Consider the following 21,546-nt stretch of genomic DNA (forward strand, 5'->3'; position numbering starts at 1 on the left):
TTTTGGATAAACAGACATATTAGGCAAGCATTTTGGAGCTTTCACCTAAATAACTACAGGTGGTGAGATAATCTGCACAATATAATTGACCTTTCAGTATATTGTTGCATACACACCATCTATTTAGCAAATGCCCTTGTTATCAACAGCAGCCTTTTAAACTCACCTGAGCTAACAGGTATGTGAGCTGGTTACTCTGCTGCACTTAAAATTTCTTTTTTGGTTTGCTACAATGCCTTTTCTGAAACGTTGTCTCCCTCTGCTGGAACACTGACTTCTTTCATTTAATGCCTGCAGACTATAAAAGAGAAACCAACCCAAAAAGTTTGGTTGATTAGTCTGTGGCATTCTTTTAAACTGTTGCTTATGGCGGTCTCTGTGAGCTTCTCAGTGACATTCAGCCATCCAGGTATCCCACCTGCAGTAGACGGAATGTGGCAATGGAACGCTGGCTGCGCATGTCATAATAGGCTCTGAGCCTTTATATACCTGCGCACAGCAGCAGCCACCTTCAGTCTGCTGCTGGACAGCCAGCAGCAGCAGCAGCAGCAGGAGAGGTAATTAATCAGCAACCCTCCTGCTAAGGGTAGACAGCTGCTCGTTCCACCCCCACCCCGCCTTAATTGGTTCTCCTCCCTTCCAACGGTGTTGAGGCGGGTGGGAACAGCCGGGGGTTGAGGGTACTGTGCTAAAAGAGGTGGAGTTATGCAGATCTAAAACGCGTGGATTGCAGCAGCAGCAAGCCGAAAAGTGCAGGCATGTGAGGGATCTAGAGGTTGACAGCATGTCTTCTTAACGGGAGTCCAGGTGGCCATCTCCACAAATGGACTTTTCAGAATCCTTGGGTGGCACCGTTGTCGGAAACCAATTCTGGTTATCGCTTCTCGGCCTTTTGGCTAAGATCAAGTGTAGTATCTGTTCTTATCAGTTTAATATCTGATACGTCCCCTATCTGGGGACCATATATTAAATGGATTTTTAGAACAGGGAGATGGAAAAAGAGCTTGCTCTGTCCACTCCACGCATTGACCTGGTATTGCAGTATCTCCAGGACCGGTGCACCCCTTCTTTAATGCAGTTTCTAAAATCAGAAAGAATGGAATTCAATGCTTTTTGTTCATTTGGCTTGTTTGTCGGATTTTGGGATGGACTCTTTGGCTTTGCTTTTCTTCTCCTCATTGGATTTTTCATGTTAAAAGTTGCAGAAGCCAGATGACAAGCTCATTTTGGTTCAACTTCAGCAACTGTGCATTGCATTGCCATGTAATGTAATGCAATGCTATCTATCTAGCTCTCCCTCTATACTTCCTTTTGGATAAACAGACATATTAGGCAAGCATTTTGGAGCTTTCACCTAAATAACTACAGGTGGTGAGATAAGCTGCACAATATAATTGACCTTTCAGTATATTGTTGCACACACACCATCTATTTAGCAAATGCCCTTGTTATCAACAGCAGCCTTTTAAACTCACCTGAGCTAACAGGTATGTGAGCTGGTTACTCTGCTGCGCTTAAAATTTCTTTTTTGGTTTGCTACAATGCCTTTTCTGAAACGTTGTCTCCCTCTGCTGGAACACTGACTTCTTTCATTTAATGCCTGCAGACTATAAAAGAGAAACCAACCCAAAAAGTTTGGTTGATTAGTCTGTGGCATTCTTTTAAACTGTTGCTTATGGCGGTCTCTGTGAGCTTCTCAGTGACATTCAGCCATCCAGGTATCCCGCCTGCAGTAGACGGAATGTGGCAATGGAACGCTGGCTGCGCGTGTCATAATAGGCTCTGAGCCTTTATATACCTGCGCACAGCAGCAGCCACCTTCAGTCTGCTGCTGGACAGCCAGCAGCAGCAGCAGCAGGAGAGGTAATTAATCAGCAACCCTCCTGCTAAGGGTAGACAGCTGCTCGTTCCACCTCCCCCACCTTAATTGGTTCTCCTCCCTTCCAACGGTGTTGAGGCGGGTGGGAACAGCCGGGGGTTGAGGGTACTGTGCTAAAAGAGGTGGAGTTATGCAGATCTAAAACGCGTGGATTGCAGCAGCAGCAAGCCGAAAAGTGCAGGCATGTGAGGGATCTAGAGGTTGACAGCATGTCTTCTTAACGGGAGTCCAGGTGGCCATCTCCACAAATGGACTTTTCAGAATCCTTGGGTGGCACCGTAGTCGGAAACCAATTCTGGTTATCGCTTCTCGGCCTTTTGGCTACGATCAAGTGCTTTATTGCAGGAGATTGTAGTTGAAGGGTACTCGGGTACCCCTCTCCTTGGCCTGGCAGGATCGTCCACTTTGGTGGACTTAACCTGCTTGCTGCTATTAGGGAGAGGGCTTAGTCCCAGGGTAACGTGTTGCGATCCCCCAGCTTCCAGGTGTCTTTCGCTGCAAGAACACTGGGAGCGCAGATTGCAAGCGGCTGCAATTTGCAACCTTGTTGCGGTTTCCATGGAGGTTGACCCTAACCTCGTGCCTCTTTATGCGAGGCTAAAAAACTCTATCCGAGTTCACTTCACGGCGGGTGGCTCGGATATGAGGAAATTAGGGTATGTAGTCCAGGACGTGCTCAGGAACCTTCTTGGCGTGCAGAGGAATGAAATTCTGTCCATCCAGGATTATCCTAGAAGAGGTGACTATGACATCACATTCACCGGAGAAGGTATTTTCAGAGATGTTCTAGAAAAGTTAAAAAAAGTTGAAAATAGTCCTGTTCTGAAAGGGATACAAATTGTTGAGCACGTCCTGGATGAGGTAAGACTTGTTGTCGTAAAAGTATTTTCGCCTTTTGTTTCTGCTCCAGAAATTATGTCATTTTTAGCAATTTATTTTAAAAGTGTTAAATGTATTGGGAAGATACTTAATGAATATAACATATGGACATCTAAGTGGAAATTTCTTGTGAAGTGTATAAGAGATCCAAATACACCAGGTGGTATACGGCTTCCCCCTGCCCGTTTTAAAATTGGACAAACAAATGGGGATTTCTTCTTTTCTGGGATGCCAGTATATTGCAGAAATTGTGGGCGCTATGGTCATTCAAAAGAAAACTGTAATGTATCATGTAGAAATTGTGCTAGTGAAGAACATGAGACAAAAGAATGCCCTAAGGAAAAGAAATGTAGTTTTTGCCAGACTCCAGGTCACTTTTATTTTTCTTGCCCTCACAGATTTCGGGAAGATGAGCAAAAGGGAAAGTCCAAGACGTCCGACCAAGGACCAAAAGATCAGACCACCCCTCAGGAGGAGGAACAACAACCTGGAGCCTCTGGAGACAATAAGGGCGTACCAAATAGTGAAATGTCTCCAGAGTCTATGACAGGTAAAATACCAAATCCCAAAACCTGGCTGCAGGACCTGCGAGAGTCCAAAAGGAGGGCTGAGAAGGAGCAGAAGGGCACTACTGGTAAGGTCAAAAGGGACCGGCAAAAGGCCGACGCAGAAGCCCATGCCCAGTCTGGGTCTCCTAGGGCTGAGGGCGCTGAGTGGATAAAGGTGGGTCCTAAGAAAAAGAAAAAGGGTGGTTCGGAGGAGGCAGCAGGAGGTGAACAGATGGACACTTCTTCAGAAGGGGACGTGGACGCTGGACCCTCAGGGGTTTCGGTCTCCGCTGCTACAGGTGGGGACCGGGATCTTGCTGCCTCTGTAGAGTCAGAGGCTCTGCCTTGTGCGCAACCTCCTCCTATAGGACGACCTTCTACAGGTCAAACAGGGGCGGCGGAACCCCTCGGGGACCCACCTGATGAGGAACTGCATGGCCAGCCAATGGAGACCCAGCGGGTTCTGCCAGCCAGCCCTCCGAGCTATGCCAGTGTAGCGTCGGGTTTATATAAATGTGGTAATCTTTCCTCCTCCACGGAGACTCTCGTGACGATACTATCAGATGAGGAGGGAGGCGCAAGCCCAGTGGTCTGATCAGGTTCATCGGACAGGTAAATCCGTTGCTCTTAGTTACCTAAGTAAAATTTCTACATTTTCTAATGATGGCTGAACTCAAAGGTATTTCCCTCAACGTGAGAGGCATAAAATCTAACACGAGAAGAACTGCTCTTTTTAATTTTTTTACGTGTTTTACTGCATCTGTATTTTTTCTGCAAGAATGTAATATCCCACATGAAATGTCATATCAAAAATATAAAGATGAGTGGAAGTGTGGGCCATCTGTCTGGTCCGGATCGAATGCTGCAGGATCAGCGGGTGTAGCCATACTTTTTAAAGGGAACGTTTTAATTGATTTTATTCAGGAAATTTTACCAGGTCGTATTTTATTAGTGAAAGCTTTTATTGATGGTATTAGATGGCAGTTTTTAAATTTTTATGGATCCCCAGAGAAAAATGAAAGAGCCGAAATGCTTGATCTTTTACCTTTATTTATTAATAACTCTGAACCTTTTATCTTAGCAGGGGATTTTAATTGTGTTTTAAAAGGTGAAAACCGGCGCTCCAGCTCTGTAAGCAGGAACTACGATAAAACCTCAGGTATGCTACATGATATAGTCAAAGATGCTAAATTGATAGACATATATAAAGAGTGTCATAGTGACAGCCCAGAGGACGCCGGTTTCACTTGGAACAATGCTAATTGTAGCTCTAGGATTGATTTTATTTTTGGTTCAGATAAAACAATACCTGCCAAATGTGAAGTTTTAACTAATATATTTTCAGACCATAAACTTTTATCCTTTACCATAAAAGTAAATGACAACAAAAAATGTGGTAAGAAAAGCTGGAAAATGAACGTATCCCTTTTAACTGACCCGCAGATTTTATCAGATTTTATTGAGTTTTATAGGAAATGTAGAAAAGGGAAAAAAACAAATGAGACTATGAGTGTATGGTGGGATAGAATGAAAGTAAAAATAAAAGACTTTTTTATTAAAAAGAGTATATGTAGAGCCAAAGAAAAATATGAAGAATATAGAATTTTAAATACCCGCCTACAAACATTATTTAAGCTCAGAGACAATGGGATAGATGTACAACTTGATATTTCAAACTTAAAAGAAGAGATTTCAAAATGGCTAGAACAAAAAGGAAAAGAGATAATTTTTCGTTCTAGAGTACAACATATAGAAGAAAATGAAAAGTGTTCCAGATATTTTTTTAGGAAAAATAAAAAAGAAAAAGTGATAATTGACCATATAGATGGTGAGAATAATATAAAAAATATGCTGGGTAAAGTTGAGGTTTTTTTTTCTAATCTTTTTAATGGAAAAAATATAGATAATAAATTAATGGATGATTCGCTGCAAGGACTAACAGCTGTTTTAGATCCCGCATCCCAAGAGTTTTTATCCCAAGTTTTAACGGAACAAGAAGTGTTAAAAACTATTAAAAGTTTTAAAACTGGAAAGGTCCCTGGTCCTGATGGCATCCCAATAGAATTTTATGTATGTTTTTATGATATTTTAAAAGATGATTTGTTTTATTTGTTTACTGAGGTTTTTAATAATAAGGTTTTATTAAATTCCTGGAAGAAAGGTGAAGTCTCCCTCCTATACAAAAAAGGTGATAAATCAAAATTAGAAAACTGGAGACCAATAACACTTTTAAATTGTGACTATAAAATAATGGCTAAAATTTGTGCAAATCGTCTAAAAGAAGTCATCAGCAAAGTTATTCATTCTAATCAAGTGTGTGGGGTGCCAGGGCGCAGTATATGGGACAATCTGAATTTAGTGAAAGACTGTATTGAGAATGTGAAAGACAGAAAGGGGAAAATGGCGATTTTATCTATTGATTTTGAAAAAGCATTTGACCGTGTCTCACACTTTTATCTTTTTAAAGTTTTAGAGAAAATGGGCATACCAGAAGGGTTTTTACTATCGCTTAAAGCATTTTACAAGGATTGTACAAGTAAGATTTTAGTGAATGGTTTTAAGACACAAGAGGTATTTTTACGGTCAGGGGTGAAACAGGGATGCCCTCTGTCCCCCCTACTGTTTATCTGTGCACTGGAACCAATGTTATGTGCAATACGCCAAAATAAACAGATATGCGGTGTCCCTCTGCCTGGAAGCGGTGGTTTGGAGGCCAAGGTTGTAGGCTACATGGATGACGTGGCGGTCTTGTGTACAGATGCACCATCACTTACGGCCACTCTCCATCAAGTGCAATCCTTTTGCCTAGCTTCTGGTTTTAAAATCAATTTTAATAAGTGTAACATTTTAAGTGTTGGGGGGATGATTTTACGTGATGTACCAATTAATGTCTCCGAATCCATTTCCATTTTAGGTATATCATTCACTGAAAATAATGATGGTTATAATAGTTGGGAAACAGTTACACAGAAAGTAAATACGAAAATATGTATGTGGAACATGAGGAGACTTACAATGGAGGGTAAAGTATTGGTTTTAAAGATGGTGATTTTACCTCTTTTATTGTATCTTAGCATGGTTTTCCCCCCGCCTGTTAATGTTTTAAAAAAGATAACCAAAACCTGTTTTACCTTCTTTTGGAACTCAAAAATGGAAAAGCTGAAAAGAGAAATCGTGATGAAATCAAAAGTAAAAGGTGGTAAAGATTTTCCAGATTTTAATAGGTTTCTTTTAATCCATCTGTTCGTTTACTGTTTTAATGCCCTTTTTAAGAATCACTATTGGTCCTTTTTTATGCGTTTTAATACAGGATTTTTTATGAGAAAGTTTGGATGGTATGAAGTTAATATATCTGTGCCCCATGCTTTTAATTTGTCGACGCATTATGAGATTTTAAGGAAAATAGTGTCCGATTTTAATTTAGGGACTAAGAAAATAGAGGAATTAAGAAATAGTAAGAAACTAATTAAAGAAATACGTAAAAGTGAGGAAATATGTAATGTTGACAGATATGATGATGACAAATCTATGTCTATCTGGAAAATGATTAACGTTTTTTATCTTTTTAATGAACAGAGAGATCTGGCTTGGAGTTGCATGCACCGCTGTCTTCCTTGCCGGGCATTCCAATACAGAAGAGGATTTGTGAGGTCTGCCATCTGCCCAAGAGCCGGATGCCAAGAAGAGGAAACGGTGGAACATCTATTATGGACATGTAATTTTGCAAAGGATTTCTGGAGAAGACTGCTCCCCCTACTGGAAAGGGTGGCAGACCTCAAGGACTTTACATATAAAACTGTGCTATACGGACTTATGGAATGCCCCACAATGGACCAGTACACAATGGCTTGGAAGACAGTGAACTGCGCCAAGTCATCTCTCTGGAAAGCGCGCAACATTGCTATTTTTAAACAAGATGTTTTATCAGTGAATGATGTTTTAAGTTTATGTTTATGTGAAATGTATACTTATTATTTAATTGACAAAAAGAAGAATGTACATATTTCCAAAAAATGGCTTGTTGACCAATGGAACCTAAATATTTAAAATCTTTGTATTTTTTTGTTTTGTAAATTTCATTTGTCTTTTAACGTTTGGTATTTGTGTAATTATGCTTGTAATTTGTTAAAGTTTTAATAAACGGTTTTATCCCTCTGCAGGGGATAGCCAAATTAAAAAAAAAAAAATCTGTTCTTATCAGTTTAATATCTGATACGTCCCCTATCTGGGGACCATATATTAAATGGATTTTTAGAACAGGGAGATGGAAAAAGAGCTTGCTCTGTCCACTCCACGCATTGACCTGGTATTGCAGTATCTCCAGGACCGGTGCACCCCTTCTTTAATGCAGTTTCTAAAATCAGAAAGAATTGAATTCAATGCTTTTTGTTCATTTGGCTTGTTTGTCGGATTTTGGGATGGACTCTTTGGCTTTGCTTTTCTTCTCCTCATTGGATTTTTCATGTTAAAAGTTGCAGAAGCCAGATGACAAGCTCATTTTGGTTCAACTTCAGCAACTGTGCATTGCATTGCCATGTAATGTAATGCAATGCTATCTATCTAGCTCTCCCTCTATACTTCCTTTTGGATAAACAGACATATTAGGCAAGCATTTTGGAGCTTTCACCTAAATAACTACAGGTGGTGAGATAAGCTGCACAATATAATTGACCTTTCAGTATATTGTTGCACACACACCATCTATTTAGCAAATGCCCTTGTTATCAACAGCAGCCTTTTAAACTCACCTGAGCTAACAGGTATGTGAGCTGGTTACTCTGCTGCGCTTAAAATTTCTTTTTTGGTTTGCTACAATGCCTTTTCTGAAACGTTGTCTCCCTCTGCTGGAACACTGACTTCTTTCATTTAATGCCTGCAGACTATAAAAGAGAAACCAACCCAAAAAGTTTGGTTGATTAGTCTGTGGCATTCTTTTAAACTGTTGCTTATGGCGGTCTCTGTGAGCTTCTCAGTGACATTCAGCCATCCAGGTATCCCGCCTGCAGTAGACGGAATGTGGCAATGGAACGCTGGCTGCGCGTGTCATAATAGGCTCTGAGCCTTTATATACTTGCGCACAGCAGCAGCCACCTTCAGTCTGCTGCTGGACAGCCAGCAGCAGCAGCAGCAGGAGAGGTAATTAATCAGCAACCCTCCTGCTAAGGGTAGACAGCTGCTCGTTCCACCCCCACCCCGCCTTAATTGGTTCTCCTCCCTTCCAACGGTGTTGAGGCGGGTGGGAACAGCCGGGGGTTGAGGGTACTGTGCTAAAAGAGGTGGAGTTATGCAGATCTAAAACGCGTGGATTGCAGCAGCAGCAAGCCGAAAAGTGCAGGCATGTGAGGGATCTAGAGGTTGACAGCATGTCTTCTTAACGGGAGTCCAGGTGGCCATCTCCACAAATGGACTTTTCAGAATCCTTGGGTGGCACCGTTGTCGGAAACCAATTCTGGTTATCGCTTCTCGGCCTTTTGGCTAAGATCAAGTGTAGTATCTGTTCTTATCAGTTTAATATCTGATACGTCCCCTATCTGGGGACCATATATTAAATGGATTTTTAGAACAGGGAGATGGAAAAAGAGCTTGCTCTGTCCACTCCACGCATTGACCTGGTATTGCAGTATCTCCAGGACCGGTGCACCCCTTCTTTAATGCAGTTTCTAAAATCAGAAAGAATGGAATTCAATGCTTTTTGTTCATTTGGCTTGTTTGTCGGATTTTGGGATGGACTCTTTGGCTTTGCTTTTCTTCTCCTCATTGGATTTTTCATGTTAAAAGTTGCAGAAGCCAGATGACAAGCTCATTTTGGTTCAACTTCAGCAACTGTGCATTGCATTGCCATGTAATGTAATGCAATGCTATCTATCTAGCTCTCCCTCTATACTTCCTTTTGGATAAACAGACATATTAGGCAAGCATTTTGGAGCTTTCACCTAAATAACTACAGGTGGTGAGATAAGCTGCACAATATAATTGACCTTTCAGTATATTGTTGCACACACACCATCTATTTAGCAAATGCCCTTGTTATCAACAGCAGCCTTTTAAACTCACCTGAGCTAACAGGTATGTGAGCTGGTTACTCTGCTGCGCTTAAAATTTCTTTTTTGGTTTGCTACAATGCCTTTTCTGAAACGTTGTCTCCCTCTGCTGGAACACTGACTTCTTTCATTTAATGCCTGCAGACTATAAAAGAGAAACCAACCCAAAAAGTTTGGTTGATTAGTCTGTGGCATTCTTTTAAACTGTTGCTTATGGCGGTCTCTGTGAGCTTCTCAGTGACATTCAGCCATCCAGGTATCCCGCCTGCAGTAGACGGAATGTGGCAATGGAACGCTGGCTGCGCGTGTCATAATAGGCTCTGAGCCTTTATATACCTGCGCACAGCAGCAGCCACCTTCAGTCTGCTGCTGGACAGCCAGCAGCAGCAGCAGCAGGAGAGGTAATTAATCAGCAACCCTCCTGCTAAGGGTAGACAGCTGCTCGTTCCACCTCCCCCACCTTAATTGGTTCTCCTCCCTTCCAACGGTGTTGAGGCGGGTGGGAACAGCCGGGGGTTGAGGGTACTGTGCTAAAAGAGGTGGAGTTATGCAGATCTAAAACGCGTGGATTGCAGCAGCAGCAAGCCGAAAAGTGCAGGCATGTGAGGGATCTAGAGGTTGACAGCATGTCTTCTTAACGGGAGTCCAGGTGGCCATCTCCACAAATGGACTTTTCAGAATCCTTGGGTGGCACCGTAGTCGGAAACCAATTCTGGTTATCGCTTCTCGGCCTTTTGGCTACGATCAAGTGCTTTATTGCAGGAGATTGTAGTTGAAGGGTACTCGGGTACCCCTCTCCTTGGCCTGGCAGGATCGTCCACTTTGGTGGACTTAACCTGCTTGCTGCTATTAGGGAGAGGGCTTAGTCCCAGGGTAACGTGTTGCGATCCCCCAGCTTCCAGGTGTCTTTCGCTGCAAGAACACTGGGAGCGCAGATTGCAAGCGGCTGCAATTTGCAACCTTGTTGCGGTTTCCATGGAGGTTGACCCTAACCTCGTGCCTCTTTATGCGAGGCTAAAAAACTCTATCCGAGTTCACTTCACGGCGGGTGGCTCGGATATGAGGAAATTAGGGTATGTAGTCCAGGACGTGCTCAGGAACCTTCTTGGCGTGCAGAGGAATGAAATTCTGTCCATCCAGGATTATCCTAGAAGAGGTGACTATGACATCACATTCACCGGAGAAGGTATTTTCAGAGATGTTCTAGAAAAGTTAAAAAAAGTTGAAAATAGTCCTGTTCTGAAAGGGATACAAATTGTTGAGCACGTCCTGGATGAGGTAAGACTTGTTGTCGTAAAAGTATTTTCGCCTTTTGTTTCTGCTCCAGAAATTATGTCATTTTTAGCAATTTATTTTAAAAGTGTTAAATGTATTGGGAAGATACTTAATGAATATAACATATGGACATCTAAGTGGAAATTTCTTGTGAAGTGTATAAGAGATCCAAATACACCAGGTGGTATACGGCTTCCCCCTGCCCGTTTTAAAATTGGACAAACAAATGGGGATTTCTTCTTTTCTGGGATGCCAGTATATTGCAGAAATTGTGGGCGCTATGGTCATTCAAAAGAAAACTGTAATGTATCATGTAGAAATTGTGCTAGTGAAGAACATGAGACAAAAGAATGCCCTAAGGAAAAGAAATGTAGTTTTTGCCAGACTCCAGGTCACTTTTATTTTTCTTGCCCTCACAGATTTCGGGAAGATGAGCAAAAGGGAAAGTCCAAGACGTCCGACCAAGGACCAAAAGATCAGACCACCCCTCAGGAGGAGGAACAACAACCTGGAGCCTCTGGAGACAATAAGGGCGTACCAAATAGTGAAATGTCTCCAGAGTCTATGACAGGTAAAATACCAAATCCCAAAACCTGGCTGCAGGACCTGCGAGAGTCCAAAAGGAGGGCTGAGAAGGAGCAGAAGGGCACTACTGGTAAGGTCAAAAGGGACCGGCAAAAGGCCGACGCAGAAGCCCATGCCCAGTCTGGGTCTCCTAGGGCTGAGGGCGCTGAGTGGATAAAGGTGGGTCCTAAGAAAAAGAAAAAGGGTGGTTCGGAGGAGGCAGCAGGAGGTGAACAGATGGACACTTCTTCAGAAGGGGACGTGGACGCTGGACCCTCAGGGGTTTCGGTCTCCGCTGCTACAGGTGGGGACCGGGATCTTGCTGCCTCTGTAGAGTCAGAGGCTCTGCCTTGTGCGCAACCTCCTCCTATAGGACGACCTTCTACAGGTCAAACAGGGGCGGCGGAACCCCTCGGGGACCCACCTGATGAGGAACTGCATGGCCAGCCAATGGAGACCCAGCGGGTTCTGCCAGCCAGCCCTCCGAGCTATGCCAGTGTAGCGTCGGGTTTATATAAATGTGGTAATCTTTCCTCCTCCACGGAGACTCTCGTGACGATACTATCAGATGAGGAGGGAGGCGCAAGCCCAGTGGTCTGATCAGGTTCATCGGACAGGTAAATCCGTTGCTCTTAGTTACCTAAGTAAAATTTCTACATTTTCTAATGATGGCTGAACTCAAAGGTATTTCCCTCAACGTGAGAGGCATAAAATCTAACACGAGAAGAACTGCTCTTTTTAATTTTTTTACGTGTTTTACTGCATCTGTATTTTTTCTGCAAGAATGTAATATCCCACATGAAATGTCATATCAAAAATATAAAGATGAGTGGAAGTGTGGGCCATCTGTCTGGTCCGGATCGAATGCTGCAGGATCAGCGGGTGTAGCCATACTTTTTAAAGGGAACGTTTTAATTGATTTTATTCAGGAAATTTTACCAGGTCGTATTTTATTAGTGAAAGCTTTTATTGATGGTATTAGATGGCAGTTTTTAAATTTTTATGGATCCCCAGAGAAAAATGAAAGAGCCGAAATGCTTCATCTTTTACCTTTATTTATTAATAACTCTGAACCTTTTATCTTAGCAGGGGATTTTAATTGTGTTTTAAAAGGTGAAAACCGGCGCTCCAGCTCTGTAAGCAGGAACTACGATAAAACCTCAGGTATGCTACATGATATAGTCAAAGATGCTAAATTGATAGACATATATAAAGAGTGTCATAGTGACAGCCCAGAGGACGCCGGTTTCACTTGGAACAATGCTAATTGTAGCTCTAGGATTGATTTTATTTTTGGTTCAGATAAAACAATACCTGCCAAATGTGAAGTTTTAACTAATATATTTTCAGACCATAAACTTTTATCCTTTACCATAAAAGTAAATGACAACAAAAAATGTGGTAAGAAAAGCTGGAAAATGAACGTATCCCTTTTAACTGACCCGCAGATTTTATCAGATTTTATTGAGTTTTATAGGAAATGTAGAAAAGGGAAAAAAACAAATGAGACTATGAGTGTATGGTGGGATAGAATGAAAGTAAAAATAAAAGACTTTTTTATTAAAAAGAGTATATGTAGAGCCAAAGAAAAATATGAAGAATATAGAATTTTAAATACCCGCCTACAAACATTATTTAAGCTCAGAGACAATGGGATAGATGTACAACTTGATATTTCAAACTTAAAAGAAGAGATTTCAAAATGGCTAGAACAAAAAGGAAAAGAGATAATTTTTCGTTCTAGAGTACAACATATAGAAGAAAATGAAAAGTGTTCCAGATATTTTTTTAGGAAAAATAAAAAAGAAAAAGTGATAATTGACCATATAGATGGTGAGAATAATATAAAAAATATGCTGGGTAAAGTTGAGGTTTTTTTTTCTAATCTTTTTAATGGAAAAAATATAGATAATAAATTAATGGATGATTCGCTGCAAGGACTAACAGCTGTTTTAGATCCCGCATCCCAAGAGTTTTTATCCCAAGTTTTAACGGAACAAGAAGTGTTAAAAACTATTAAAAGTTTTAAAACTGGAAAGGTCCCTGGTCCTGATGGCATCCCAATAGAATTTTATGTATGTTTTTATGATATTTTAAAAGATGATTTGTTTTATTTGTTTACTGAGGTTTTTAATAATAAGGTTTTATTAAATTCCTGGAAGAAAGGTGAAGTCTCCCTCCTATACAAAAAAGGTGATAAATCAAAATTAGAAAACTGGAGACCAATAACACTTTTAAATTGTGACTATAAAATAATGGCTAAAATTTGTGCAAATCGTCTAAAAGAAGTCATCAGCAAAGTTATTCATTCTAATCAAGTGTGTGGGGTGCCAGGGCGCAGTATATGGGACAATCTGAATTTAGTGAAAGACTGTATTGAGAATGTGAAAGAAAGAAAGGGGAAAATGGCGATTTTATCTATTGATTTTGAAAAAGCATTTGACCGTGTCTCACACTTTTATCTTTTTAAAGTTTTAGAGAAAATGGGCATACCAGAAGGGTTTTTACTATCGCTTAAAGCATTTTACAAGGATTGTACAAGTAAGATTTTAGTGAATGGTTTTAAGACACAAGAGGTATTTTTACGGTCAGGGGTGAAACAGGGATGCCCTCTGTCCCCCCTACTGTTTATCTGTGCACTGGAACCAATGTTATGTGCAATACGCCAAAATAAACAGATATGCGGTGTCCCTCTGCCTGGAAGCGGTGGTTTGGAGGCCAAGGTTGTAGGCTACATGGATGACGTGGCGGTCTTGTGTACAGATGCACCATCACTTACGGCCACTCTCCATCAAGTGCAATCCTTTTGCCTAGCTTCTGGTTTTAAAATCAATTTTAATAAGTGTAACATTTTAAGTGTTGGGGGGATGATTTTACGTGATGTACCAATTAATGTCTCCGAATCCATTTCCATTTTAGGTATATCATTCACTGAAAATAATGATGGTTATAATAGTTGGGAAACAGTTACACAGAAAGTAAATACGAAAATATGTATGTGGAACATGAGGAGACTTACAATGGAGGGTAAAGTATTGGTTTTAAAGATGGTGATTTTACCTCTTTTATTGTATCTTAGCATGGTTTTCCCCCCGCCTGTTAATGTTTTAAAAAAGATAACCAAAACCTGTTTTACCTTCTTTTGGAACTCAAAAATGGAAAAGCTGAAAAGAGAAATCATGATGAAATCAAAAGTAAAAGGTGGTAAAGATTTTCCAGATTTTAATAGGTTTCTTTTAATCCATCTGTTCGTTTACTGTTTTAATGCCCTTTTTAAGAATCACTATTGGTCCTTTTTTATGCGTTTTAATACAGGATTTTTTATGAGAAAGTTTGGATGGTATGAAGTTAATATATCTGTGCCCCATGCTTTTAATTTGTCGACGCATTATGAGATTTTAAGGAAAATAGTGTCCGATTTTAATTTAGGGACTAAGAAAATAGAGGAATTAAGAAATAGTAAGAAACTAATTAAAGAAATACGTAAAAGTGAGGAAATATGTAATGTTGACAGATATGATGATGACAAATCTATGTCTATCTGGAAAATGATTAACGTTTTTTATCTTTTTAATGAACAGAGAGATCTGGCTTGGAGTTGCATGCACCGCTGTCTTCCTTGCCGGGCATTCCAATACAGAAGAGGATTTGTGAGGTCTGCCATCTGCCCAAGAGCCGGATGCCAAGAAGAGGAAACGGTGGAACATCTATTATGGACATGTAATTTTGCAAAGGATTTCTGGAGAAGACTGCTCCCCCTACTGGAAAGGGTGGCAGACCTCAAGGACTTTACATATAAAACTGTGCTATACGGACTTATGGAATGCCCCACAATGGACCAGTACACAATGGCTTGGAAGACAGTGAACTGCGCCAAGTCATCTCTCTGGAAAGCGCGCAACATTGCTATTTTTAAACAAGATGTTTTATCAGTGAATGATGTTTTAAGTTTATGTTTATGTGAAATGTATACTTATTATTTAATTGACAAAAAGAAGAATGTACATATTTCCAAAAAATGGCTTGTTGACCAATGGAACCTAAATATTTAAAATCTTTGTATTTTTTTGTTTTGTAAATTTCATTTGTCTTTTAACGTTTGGTATTTGTGTAATTATGCTTGTAATTTGTTAAAGTTTTAATAAACGGTTTTATCCCTCTGCAGGGGATAGCCAAATTAAAAAAAAAAAAATCTGTTCTTATCAGTTTAATATCTGATACGTCCCCTATCTGGGGACCATATATTAAATGGATTTTTAGAACAGGGAGATGGAAAAAGAGCTTGCTCTGTCCACTCCACGCATTGACCTGGTATTGCAGTATCTCCAGGACCGGTGCACCCCTTCTTTAATGCAGTTTCTAAAATCAGAAAGAATTGAATTCAATGCTTTTTGTTCATTTGGCTTGTTTGTCGGATTTTGGGATGGACTCTTTGGCTTTGCTTTTCTTCTCCTCATTGGATTTTTCATGTTAAAAGTTGCAGAAGCCAGATGACAAGCTCATTTTGGTTCAACTTCAGCAACTGTGCATTGCATTGCCATGTAATGTAATGCAATGCTATCTATCTAGCTCTCCCTCTATACTTCCTTTTGGATAAACAGACATATTAGGCAAGCATTTTGGAGCTTTCACCTAAATAACTACAGGTGGTGAGATAAGCTGCACAATATAATTGACCTTTCAGTATATTGTTGCACACACACCATCTATTTAGCAAATGCCCTTGTTATCAACAGCAGCCTTTTAAACTCACCTGAGCTAACAGGTATGTGAGCTGGTTACTCTGCTGCGCTTAAAATTTCTTTTTTGGTTTGCTACAATGCCTTTTCTGAAACGTTGTCTCCCTCTGCTGGAACACTGACTTCTTTCATTTAATGCCTGCAGACTATAAAAGAGAAACCAACCCAAAAAGTTTGGTTGATTAGTCTGTGGCATTCTTTTAAACTGTTGCTTATGGCGGTCTCTGTGAGCTTCTCAGTGACATTCAGCCATCCAGGTATCCCGCCTGCAGTAGACGGAATGTGGCAATGGAACGCTGGCTGCGCGTGTCATAATAGGCTCTGAGCCTTTATATACTTGCGCACAGCAGCAGCCACCTTCAGTCTGCTGCTGGACAGCCAGCAGCAGCAGCAGCAGGAGAGGTAATTAATCAGCAACCCTCCTGCTAAGGGTAGACAGCTGCTCGTCCCCCCCCCCCCCGCCTTAATTGGTTCTCCTCCCTTCCAACGGTGTTGAGGCGGGTGGGAACAGCCGGGGGTTGAGGGTACTGTGCTAAAAGAGGTGGAGTTATGCAGATCTAAAACGCGTGGATTGCAGCAGCAGCAAGCCGAAAAGTGCAGGCATGTGAGGGATCTAGAGGTTGACAGCATGTCTTCTTAACGGGAGTCCAGGTGGCCATCTCCACAAATGGACTTTTCAGAATCCTTGGGTGGCACCGTAGTCGGAAACCAATTCTGGTTATCGCTTCTCGGCCTTTTGGCTAAGATCAAGTGTAGTATCTGTTCTTATCAGTTTAATATCTGATACGTCCCCTATCTGGGGACCATATATTAAATGGATTTTTAGAACAGGGAGATGGAAAAAGAGCTTGCTCTGTCCACTCCACGCATTGACCTGGTATTGCAGTATCTCCAGGACCGGTGCACCCCTTCTTTAATGCAGTTTCTAAAATCAGAAAGAATTGAATTCAATGCTTTTTGTTCATTTGGCTTGTTTGTCGGATTTTGGGATGGACTCTTTGGCTTTGCTTTTCTTCTCCTCATTGGATTTTTCATGTTAAAAGTTGCAGAAGCCAGATGACAAGCTCATTTTGGTTCAACTTCAGCAACTGTGCATTGCATTGCCATGTAATGTAATGCAATGCTATCTATCTAGCTCTCCCTCTATACTTCCTTTTGGATAAACAGACATATTAGGCAAGCATTTTGGAGCTTTCACCTAAATAACTACAGGTGGTGAGATAAGCTGCACAATATAATTGACCTTTCAGTATATTGTTGCACACACACCATCTATTTAGCAAATGCCCTTGTTATCAACAGCAGCCTTTTAAACTCACCTGAGCTAACAGGTATGTGAGCTGGTTACTCTGCTGCGCTTAAAATTTCTTTTTTGGTTTGCTACAATGCCTTTTCTGAAACGTTGTCTCCCTCTGCTGGAACACTGACTTCTTTCATTTAATGCCTGCAGACTATAAAAGAGAAACCAACCCAAAAAGTTTGGTTGATTAGTCTGTGGCATTGTTTTAAACTGTTGCTTATGGCGGTCTCTGTGAGCTTCTCAGTGACATTCAGCCATCCAGGTATCCCGCCTGCAGTAGACGGAATGTGGCAATGGAACGCTGGCTGCGCGTGTCATAATAGGCTCTGAGCCTTTATATACCTGCGCACAGCAGCAGCCACCTTCAGTCTGCTGCTGGACAGCCAGCAGCAGCAGCAGCAGGAGAGGTAATTAATCAGCAACCCTCCTGCTAAGGGTAGACAGCTGCTCGTTCCACCCCCCCCCGCCTTAATTGGTTCTCCTCCCTTCCAACGGTGTTGAGGCGGGTGGGAACAGCTGGGGGTTGAGGGTACTGTGCTAAAAGAGGTGGAGTTATGCAGATCTAAAACGCGTGGATTGCAGCAGCAGCAAGCCGAAAAGTGCAGGCATGTGAGGGATCTAGAGGTTGACAGCATGTCTTCTTAACGGGAGTCCAGGTGGCCATCTCCACAAATGGACTTTTCAGAATCCTTGGGTGGCACCGTAGTCGGAAACCAATTCTGGTTATCGCTTCTCGGCCTTTTGGCTAAGATCAAGTGTAGTATCTGTTCTTATCAGTTTAATATCTGATACGTCCCCTATCTGGGGACCATATATTAAATGGATTTTTAGAACAGGGAGTTGGAAAAAGAGCTTGCTCTGTCCACTCCACGCATTGACCTGGTATTGCAGTATCTCCAGGACCGGTGCACCCCTTCTTTAATGCAGTTTCTAAAATCAGAAAGAATTGAATTCAATGCTTTTTGTTCATTTGGCTTGTTTGTCGGATTTTGGGATGGACTCTTTGGCTTTGCTTTTCTTCTCCTCATTGGATTTTTCATGTTAAAAGTTGCAGAAGCCAGATGACAAGCTCATTTTGGTTCAACTTCAGCAACTGTGCATTGCATTGCCATGTAATGTAATGCAATGCTATCTATCTAGCTCTCCCTCTATACTTCCTTTTGGATAAACAGACATATTAAGCAAGCATTTTGGAGCTTTCACCTAAATAACTACAGGTGGTGAGATAAGCTGCACAATATAATTGACCTTTCAGTATATTGTTGCACACACACCATCTATTTAGCAAATGCCCTTGTTATCAACAGCAGCCTTTTAAACTCACCTGAGCTAACAGGTATGTGAGCTGGTTACTCTGCTGCGCTTAAAATTTCTTTTTTGGTTTGCTACAATGCCTTTTCTGAAACGTTGTCTCCCTCTGCTGGAACACTGACTTCTTTCATTTAATGCCTGCAGACTATAAAAGAGAAACCAACCCAAAAAGTTGGGTTGATTAGTCTGTGGCATTCTTTTAAACTGTTGCTTATGGCGGTCTCTGTGAGCTTCTCAGTGACATTCAGCCATCCAGGTATCCCGCCTGCAGTAGACGGAATGTGGCAATGGAACGCTGGCTGCGCGTGTCATAATAGGCTCTGAGCCTTTATATACCTGCGCACAGCAGCAGCCACCTTCAGTCTGCTGCTGGACAGCCAGCAGCAGCAGCAGCAGGAGAGGTAATTAATCAGCAACCCTCCTGCTAAGGGTAGACAGCTACTCGTTCCACCCCCCCCGCCTTAATTGGTTCTCCTCCCTTCCAACGGTGTTGAGGCGGGTGGGAACAGCCGGGGGTTGAGGGTACTGTGCTAAAAGAGGTGGAGTTATGCAGATCTAAAACGCGTGGATTGCAGCAGCAGCAAGCCGAAAAGTGCAGGCATGTGAGGGATCTAGAGGTTGACAGCATGTCTTCTTAACGGGAGTCCAGGTGGCCATCTCCACAAATGGACTTTTCAGAATCCTTGGGTGGCACCGTAGTCGGAAACCAATTCTGGTTATCGCTTCTCGGCCTTTTGGCTAAGATCAAGTGTAGTATCTGTTCTTATCAGTTTAATATCTGATACGTCCCCTATCTGGGGACCATATATTAAATGGATTTTTAGAACAGGGAGATGGAAAAAGAGCTTGCTCTGTCCACTCCACGCATTGACCTGGTATTGCAGTATCTCCAGGACCGGTGCACCCCTTCTTTAATGCAGTTTCTAAAATCAGAAAGAATTGAATTCAATGCTTTTTGTTCATTTGGCTTGTTTGTCGGATTTTGGGATGGACTCTTTGGCTTTGCTTTTCTTCTCCTCATTGGATTTTTCATGTTAAAAGTTGCAGAAGCCAGATGACAAGCTCATTTTGGTTCAACTTCAGCAACTGTGCATTGCATTGTCATGTAATGTAATGCAATGCTATCTATCTAGCTCTCCCTCTATACTTCCTTTTGGATAAACAGACATATTAGGCAAGCATTTTGGAGCTTTCACCTAAATAACTACAGGTGGTGAGATAAGCTGCACAATATAATTGACCTTTCAGTATATTGTTGCACACACACCATCTATTTAGCAAATGCCCTTGTTATCAACAGCAGCCTTTTAAACTCACCTGAGCTAACAGGTATGTGAGCTGGTTACTCTGCTGCGCTTAAAATTTCTTTTTTGGTTTGCTACAATGCCTTTTCTGAAACGTTGTCTCCCTCTGCTGGAACACTGACTTCTTTCATTTAATGCCTGCAGTCTATAAAAGAGAAACCAACCCAAAAAGTTTGGTTGATTAGTCTGTGGATTTCTTTTAAACTGTTGCTTATGGCGGTCTCTGTGAGCTTCTCAGTGACATTCAGCCATCCAGGTATCCCGCCTGCAGTAGACGGAATGTGGCAATGGAACGCTGGCTGCGCGTGTCATAATAGGCTCTGAGCCTTTATATACCTGCGCACAGCAGCAGCCACCTTCAGTCTGCTGCTGGACAGCCAGCAGCAGCAGCAGCAGCAGCAGGAGAGGTAATTAATCAGCAACCCTCCTGCTAAGGGTAGACAGCTGCTCGTTCCACCCCCCCCCCGCCTTAATTGGTTCTCCTCCCTTCCAACGGTGTTGAGGCGGGTGGGAACAGCCGGGGGTTGAGGGTACTGTGCTAAAAGAGGTGGAGTTATGCAGATCTAAAACGCGTGGATTGCAGCAGCAGCAAGCCGAAAAGTGCAGGCATGTGAGGGATCTAGAGGTTGACAGCATGTCTTCTTAACGGGAGTCCAGGTGACCATCTCCACAAATGGACTTTTCAGAATCCTTGGGTGGCACCGTAGTCGGAAACCAATTCTGGTTATCGCTTCTCGGCCTTTTGGCTAAGATCAAGTGTAGTATCTGTTCTTATCAGTTTAATATCTGATACGTCCCCTATCTGGGGACCATATATTAAATGGATTTTTAGAACAGGGAGATGGAAAAAGAGCTTGCTCTGTCCACTCCACGCATTGACCTGGTATTGCAGTATCTCCAGGACCGGTGCACCCCTTCTTTAATGCAGTTTCTAAAATCAGAAAGAATTGAATTCAATGCTTTTTGTTCATTTGGCTTGTTTGTCGGATTTTGGGATGGACTCTTTGGCTTTGCTTTTCTTCTCCTCATTGGATTTTTCATGTTAAAAGTTGCAGAAGCCAGATGACAAGCTCATTTTGGTTCAACTTCAGCAACTGTGCATTGCATTGCCATGTAATGTAATGCAATGCTATCTATCTAGCTCTCCCTCTATACTTCCTTTTGGATAAACAGACATATTAGGCAAGCATTTTGGAGCTTTCACCTAAATAACTACAGCTGGTGAGATAAGCTGCACAATATAATTGACCTTTCAGTATATTGTTGCACACACACCATCTATTTAGCAAATGCCCTTGTTATCAACAGCAGCCTTTTAAACTCACCTGAGCTAACAGGTATGTGAGCTGGTTACTCTGCTGCGCTTAAAATTTCTTTTTTGGTTTGCTACAATGCCTTTTCTGAAACGTTGTCTCCCTCTGCTGGAACACTGACTTCTTTCATTTAATGCCTGCAGACTATAAAAGAGAAACCAACCCAAAAAGTTTGGTTGATTAGTCTGTGGCATTCTTTTAAACTGTTGCTTATGGCGGTCTCTGTGAGCTTCTCAGTGACATTCAGCCATCCAGGTATCCCGCCTGCAGTAGACGGAATGTGGCAATGGAACGCTGGCTGCGCGTGTCATAATAGGCTCTGAGCCTTTATATACCTGCGCACAGCAGCAGCCACCTTCAGTCTGCTGCTGGACAGCCAGCAGCAGCAGCAGC

General features: G+C 41.9%; 8 non-coding genes across 8 annotated transcripts; all 8 read left to right on the top strand.

Annotated features, from left to right (window-relative positions):
* The first annotated feature begins 876 nt into the window (after positions 1–876).
* LOC141180937 (U2 spliceosomal RNA) lies at positions 877–1,067 on the top strand. Its single transcript, XR_012256561.1, has one exon. It is a non-coding gene; the product is annotated as a U2 spliceosomal RNA (small nuclear RNA).
* A 6,387-nt stretch (positions 1,068–7,454) lies between these two features.
* Positions 7,455–7,646, top strand: LOC141181995 (U2 spliceosomal RNA). Its single transcript, XR_012257500.1, has one exon. It is a non-coding gene; the product is annotated as a U2 spliceosomal RNA (small nuclear RNA).
* A 1,115-nt stretch (positions 7,647–8,761) lies between these two features.
* LOC141180938 (U2 spliceosomal RNA) lies at positions 8,762–8,952 on the top strand. The gene has a single exon (XR_012256562.1). It is a non-coding gene; the product is annotated as a U2 spliceosomal RNA (small nuclear RNA).
* A 6,387-nt stretch (positions 8,953–15,339) lies between these two features.
* Positions 15,340–15,531, top strand: LOC141181996 (U2 spliceosomal RNA). The gene has a single exon (XR_012257501.1). It is a non-coding gene; the product is annotated as a U2 spliceosomal RNA (small nuclear RNA).
* Positions 15,532–16,645: 1,114 nt separating this feature from the next.
* Positions 16,646–16,836, top strand: LOC141180939 (U2 spliceosomal RNA). Its single transcript, XR_012256563.1, has one exon. It is a non-coding gene; the product is annotated as a U2 spliceosomal RNA (small nuclear RNA).
* A 1,114-nt stretch (positions 16,837–17,950) lies between these two features.
* On the top strand, positions 17,951–18,141 carry LOC141181871 (U2 spliceosomal RNA). The gene has a single exon (XR_012257407.1). It is a non-coding gene; the product is annotated as a U2 spliceosomal RNA (small nuclear RNA).
* Positions 18,142–19,254: 1,113 nt separating this feature from the next.
* On the top strand, positions 19,255–19,445 carry LOC141180940 (U2 spliceosomal RNA). Its single transcript, XR_012256564.1, has one exon. It is a non-coding gene; the product is annotated as a U2 spliceosomal RNA (small nuclear RNA).
* A 1,121-nt stretch (positions 19,446–20,566) lies between these two features.
* On the top strand, positions 20,567–20,757 carry LOC141180941 (U2 spliceosomal RNA). Its single transcript, XR_012256565.1, has one exon. It is a non-coding gene; the product is annotated as a U2 spliceosomal RNA (small nuclear RNA).
* The last annotated feature ends 789 nt before the right edge of the window (positions 20,758–21,546 follow it).

Source organism: Phyllobates terribilis, unplaced genomic scaffold, assembly GCF_046119375.1.
Source record: "Phyllobates terribilis strain yellow unplaced genomic scaffold, ASM4611937v1 Scaffold_34__1_contigs__length_13252353, whole genome shotgun sequence".
Classification (NCBI taxonomy): Eukaryota; Metazoa; Chordata; class Amphibia; order Anura; family Dendrobatidae; genus Phyllobates; species Phyllobates terribilis.